We start from the raw sequence: 6,570 nt of genomic DNA, 5'->3' as shown, positions 1-6,570 counted from the left end.
ATCAGTATTGCTATAGGATAGGGTCATTTCAGGTTCCCTATCCTCAGCTGCCCAAGGAACTAACTGGGGACATCGCCTTGGGCTCCATTTTTTAATGAAGAAATAAACATAAGAGATGATGCCTGAACTAAGGTAACAGAATAAAAGACAAAGCAAGTCAAAGTCTTTCTGACACTCATGTCTGTACCTCTTTAAATTAAGTGTGCCCATGGTCTACTAAGGAGTACTATTGATCTTATGATGTGGGTGATCTAGTGTAGGGTATGGATTTCTATTTCAGTAATGTTGATGCTTTGAGTTCTCACTGCTACATTTGTTAAGAAATGCTCCCTTCCTTCCCCACACACCTTTCTCAGATCTTTCCTCCCTAGCTTTATTGGGAAATCATTCAGTTCACACACTTTAGACCACATTTTAAATAGCAAGGCTACATGTTTCTGCTACATCTCTGCAGAGAAAATAGTGGTTTTTCCTTGGTGAAAGTGAAGTAAATAAGAATTGACTTCTATAGTTTCTTACCCCAATTTTCCAATAAGCCTTTCTTCAACCTCATTTCCCTTTAATATCCTCCTTTAACTACTCAAGAACCCGATAGATCTGGGCTTTCACATTGTGTTTTTGTTGCTTGATTTTGTTCTTTATTGTGTCTTCTACCAATTCTTTGCAACAATGACTCAAATTGGTCACTTTCTTCTAAATTATATAAAGATTTACATAATTGGTTAGACTACAATGCAACTATACCCACATACCCTTCATTTATCTTTGAAAAATGAATTTCCTTTAGGAGTTAGGAATAACTAGGTATAAATCTGTTCATTTCGATTGTGAATAGAGAACGGTTTAGTACAGTAACTCTGCAAGTTACGCTGGCTGACATTTTGTGAGGTGGCTCGAAGATAAGTTTCCCGAGACTTGTTCTTGGCAAAATTGTGGGAATTGCAGTCAATCCACCGATTCTTAGTTTACACTTTATGGGCTACTTCTTAGGCTGACCATGTTTGTGTTTTATTAACAAAGGCAAATTTCCCTAAGGTCCATTCAAAAGAATTACGAATAAGAAATTTAAACCATATTTTAAGTTCTGAACATTAGCCAGATATTAGAAATTCTGCCTTACTTCGTCTAACACAGACAGAATCCCTTGTTTTTGTTTTGTTCTTTTTACAGTTCAGCAACCATATTATTTATTTTTGGTCCTAAATTTATGTTGACCACATTACATACAAATAGAAGAACAAAGGTTTTGTCCTGAAGTCTTTCTTCTTTTCTTGCCAGTTCCCTAAGAAGTGTTTTTCTGTTCTGTTTTTTTTTTCTTGATGGAGTTTTAGTATTTAATATTTCTGCTAAGCATTGTCTAAATCATTTTGTCCTTGCTCACAGTTGGCTTTTTCAGAAGGATGAGGATTTGTGTTGGTTGCTTCAGAACTTGGCCTCATGGGCATTTTAAATCTAACTATGCTATGATCATTTGATCTTAGATGTTCCCAATGTGAAGCTTGTTTAACATGCTTGGCACTCATACAGGGACTAATTCCAGAATTCATTGGAGTCATGTTGGCTGTTCAACAGACTATAGAGCAAAACCATGCTGCTACACAGGCCCAGAGGAAGCACAGAGTAGCTGTGTTCCCCAGTGCTGCCAAAGCTAGACAGCTAATAGTACACCACCAATGGAAATTCTCACTCAAGGCCTATTTTTAGCATGCGTCTTGGGAGCATAACCCGCTTATCTTGTGCTCAGACCTTGTTTGGAATTCCAACAGGAAAGATAGTCCTGTGTGTCTCTGTCTTTCTCTCCATCTGTTGTTCTTGCTATTCCTGTATCTTTCATTTACATTTCATTCCCCCTTTATTTCTCAGGATCACAAATACTATACTAGAAATTTCTGAAGCCCTTTGAGTTTCTAAATGATCAGCATTCAGAATTCAACAGGTATATACTATGGCAGAGGAATAAAATATAGTTTGAATTTCCTTCAGGAATTCTGATATATAGTATTTACAAATAAAGTTTGATCCATACCTTATTATTGGATCTTCTAATATATTTTAGCAAAATGGTATTTTGTAATTTTAATTATTTCTAAATATGTTTAATACAAGCAACTATTTTAATTTTTATTTTAAATGAATTGAGCAATAATATGTTTAATTGCTACATATAAGTTGGGAGCATGGGGGTGGGGGTAGGGGTGGAGGTAGCATTGGGGGAAGGGGAGATGGGAGAGAGAAGGGAGAAAAGAAAGACTGGAGAGAGCTTGGGGGAGTGGGAGGGTAGAGATAGAGGAAGGGCAGATATAGGAGCAGGGAAGAAGGTATCTACATTAAGGGAGCCATTTTAGGGTTGACAAGAGACTTGGCTCTAGAGGGGATCCCAGGTGTCCATGGGGATGTCCCCAGCTAGGTCCTTGGGCAGCAGAGGAGAGGGTGCCTGAACTGGCCTTGCCCCACTATCACACTGATGATTATCTCGAATAGCACCATAGAATCTTCTTCCGGCGATGGATGGAGTTAGAGACAGAGACCCTCATCAAAGCAACGCACTGAGCCCCCAAGGTCCAGTTGAAGAGCAGAAGGAGGGAGAAGATGAGCAAGGAAGTCTGGACCGCGAGGGGTTGGTCCACCCACTGAGACAGTGTGCCTGTTCTAATGGGAGCTCACCACATCCAGCTGGACAGGGACTGAATGAGCATGTGATCAAACTGGACTCTCTGAATGTGGCTGAAAATGGGGGCTGAGAAGCCATTGATAAAGGCACTGGGACTTGTTTCTACTGCATGTACTGGCTTTTTGGGACCCTTGTCTATTTGTCTATTTGGATGCAAAGCTTCCTAGGTCTGGAGGTGGGGAAGGGTGGTTGGACTTCCCACAGGGCAGGGTTCCCTGCCCTTAAGGAGGGAGGGGGAGGTAGGAGGGGGTAGTTGGGGAGCCGGAGGGAAATGGGAGGAGGGGAGAAAGTGCAAATTTTTAAATGAAAAAATAAAATAAAAATAAAACAATCCAAGCAACAACAACAACAAAATGAGAGCTATTCCTGTTAATTAAAAAAATACCTTAAGTATATTTTCATAGACTTTTTTCTGTATTAGAGTTGCAGAATCAAAATTTATGAGTTTTTACTTTAATAATTTTATTTTAATTTATTTTATGCATATTTCTATTTAGCTGTATGTATGCCATTCAGAAGTGAAGCTCAATCTCTTAGAACTGACATTACAGATGGTTGTGAGCTGTCATGTGTTATGAGAATTAAGTTCAGCTTCTCTGAGAGAAGAACCAGTGCTCTTAATCACTGAGCCATCTCTCCAAGCACAAATCAGATATTTAAACATGTTTTCAACAGCTTATTAATTATTTAAAACAGAGTTGCTGAGTGAAATTGCTCTGAAATTTATTTAAAGGTCACATTTTCAGAGTTTTTTTCCCCCTACAAACTTCTGACATATGAATCGAGCATTATTTTAAATTGTCACTATATTTTGCCATAAAAATACTTCAAATTTTTAATAGTTTGTGAAATAAAGTTAATCATTCTTAGAGAATAGTGCCTATATTGAGAAAGATTGGAATATAATTAAATTAAGGTTTGAACAGAAAAAAAAAGAAGAGAAACAGAAGAAAATCTATGAAAATATACCTCCCATTATACATTAGACATCAGGGGAATCAGCTTTGAAAAAAGTACCAAAAGGAAAAAAAAACATGACAAAATAATGTTTCTGTTGAGATAATCTAGGCAGCTATAATGAAGACAAGTAGAAAGTTTACTGCAAAGTATGACAAGTCTGGGAATTTGAGGATGAAAAAAAAAAGAATTTCTCAGGTCTGAGTGCTTGCAAATATACAATTTAATTTTAAACACCAGATCTTTACATGTTTCTTATTGGATTTTTAGATAAAGAAAGAAATATGTGCTCATGTGAGAAAAGTATCTAAAGGTAGAAAAGGAATTCCTGAGTGAATTAGGATGAGTAAAATATGAGTTTACACACAGGACAGACACAAAATATCACATATCCAACTTTAAAGAAAATTCTTCCTAAGGATGATTTGCAACATAAAGTACTAACGATTGTATTGAGTTAGTTGGATGAAACAGATATCAATTGGTTACCCAATACAAATGGTCAGTTTTGGAAACATAAATAACAATAACAAAATTATATAACTTCAGCAAGCTATACATGTAATGTATACGTTTATACATGCACACACACACACACACGTATTAACAACACTTTCATGAAAGAGGTGATGGATCTGACAGAGAATTGTTATGAACATGGGAGGGTTTAGAAGGAGAAAAGAGAAGAGGGAAATGATGTAATTATAATATAAACTCAAAATTACATTTAAAGAAGTTACATTTTAGATAAAAATATTACATGAATTTTTCTTCCCAATTAGCTTTTGCTGCCGCATTCTAAGAAATATATATGACAGCTTTTGCAGTGCCAAAAATTATGAGCCACAAGACATGACTAAATTCAAACTCACTTTAAAGATAAGTACTTTGTGGGTTGAAATTAATACATAAATGCTTCACACGTAATTGTACTTAAGGTGAAGATATGTACAGAGTAATCAACTCACTCTTTACAGTCAGCATTATTCTGATAACAAACTTAAATCTTACAAGTGGTCAACAGAGAAATACAAAATCCAAGGACAAATAGCCACTGACATATAAAGATAAAATACATCATAGTAAAATTAACTTTCTGTGAAGCAAAAGATTGGTTTAGTCAATACATTTAACAATATAATTAGAAAAATAAAAATCACATGATAATTTCAATACATAAAAAGCGTTTGAAAAAAAAATCTATCTTCGTTTCTTCACACAAAATGAGATTAAAAAAGGCCAGCATAAAGACATGCTCTCAATATAATGTTAAAGTTTATTAAATTTTTGATCCTAATATCATACACTTTTATAAAATAATGAATTAAAGTTAACCAAAAGGACAAAACTTTAGGCATTGATTTGAACATGTACAGACACAATGTTGCTCTATATATTCCCAATGAACATAATATACAACAAAAAATTCTAAGTACACCTCAGATTTGGAGCATCTAGTCACAAGCGCTCTAAAAATCTGGAGGAAACTATTTCTTTTCTTTTTTGAAATGTTCTTTACAACTTGGGCATCTATCTGCCACTAGACGTAGTAATGACACTTCTAGATGCTTTACTAAAAGGGTCAGAAGCAAGCACCATTAAATTTTATACATAAATGTTCTCAGCAGTATTATTTATAAAAAAACTATCACAGACCAGAGACCATATAATCATTAATATGAAATTGGAAAACAAATTATTGTTTGCACATAAAATGAAGCCAACTGATGAAACTGATAGACTAACTCTAAGAATATTGCAAGGACCCTTTCAGGCTAACTCTAAGAATATTGCAAGGACCCTTTCAGGCTTTTCAAATAAGTTGTTACATTAATTTCCTTTGTATTCTTTTGTATTTTTTAAACATAAGCATATGTGTTTTCAGGTGTCTAAGTGTGTGTGTGTGTGTTTGTGTGTGTGTATGCATGTATGATGCATGTGTGTGTATGTGTGTGTATGCATGTATGATGCATGTATGTGTGTGTGCCTGTTTATTTTTGTGAGTATTAGTGCATATGAGTGATGGAGCATGTGTGGTGGTCAGAACTCAGTTTCAGGACTTGGTCCTTGCCTTCTACTATGTGTGACAGAGTTTCTTTTTTTTTTCTCCACTGCAAACTCTACATTAGCTGTCTGACATAGAGTCTAATGTCTCTACTTATTCTCACCATAACAACAGTGCTATTAAAAATAGACATTATCATATACAGCTTTATTTAGATTTTAGAGTCTGAACTCGGGTGCAAATATATTTGTGGTAAGGGCTACCAACTGAACAATCTCCTTAGTCCATGATATTGTATTTCCAACTCTTTCTAACAATAAAATTTTCTATGAGGTTTAGCTAAAACCTGAATACCAAAGAATGATATCTACAGAATGTTGGTATTCTTTTTGGTCTGAAGCATATTTACAGAAAAGAACAAGTCTCTGCTTCATAAGAAGACACCAAAACCCAGAATAGCTAAAACAATCCTCAAAAATTAAAGAACAGGATAGAGATAGGATATATCTCTATCCCAAATTTCAAATTATACCGTATATATATATATATATATATATATATATATATATATATATATACACATATATGTGTATATATATACAAAAACCAGCAGGGTATTTGCACAAAAGCAGACACATTGATCAATGGAATTGAATTGAAGACCGAGATACAAATAGACATGTGATTCTTTATAAAGAAGCCAGAAGTACACAACTGACAAATTCAAAAAATGGTGCTAGTCAAACTGAATAACTTCATGTAGAAAAATCCAAATATATATTCATACTCATCACCCGGCCCAAGTTTCAACTGCAAATGGATCAAAATGGATGAAAAATCTCAACATAAAACCACATACACTAAAACTGATAGAAGAGAAAGTAAGGAATAATATTACACTTAATGCCACAGGAGAAGACTTTCTGAACAGAACACT

Source organism: Microtus ochrogaster, chromosome 10, assembly GCF_000317375.1.
Source record: "Microtus ochrogaster isolate Prairie Vole_2 chromosome 10, MicOch1.0, whole genome shotgun sequence".
Lineage (NCBI taxonomy): Eukaryota > Metazoa > Chordata > Mammalia > Rodentia > Cricetidae > Microtus > Microtus ochrogaster.
The sequence above is the reverse complement of the archived record's forward strand: the minus strand, read 5'-3'. Positions refer to the sequence as shown.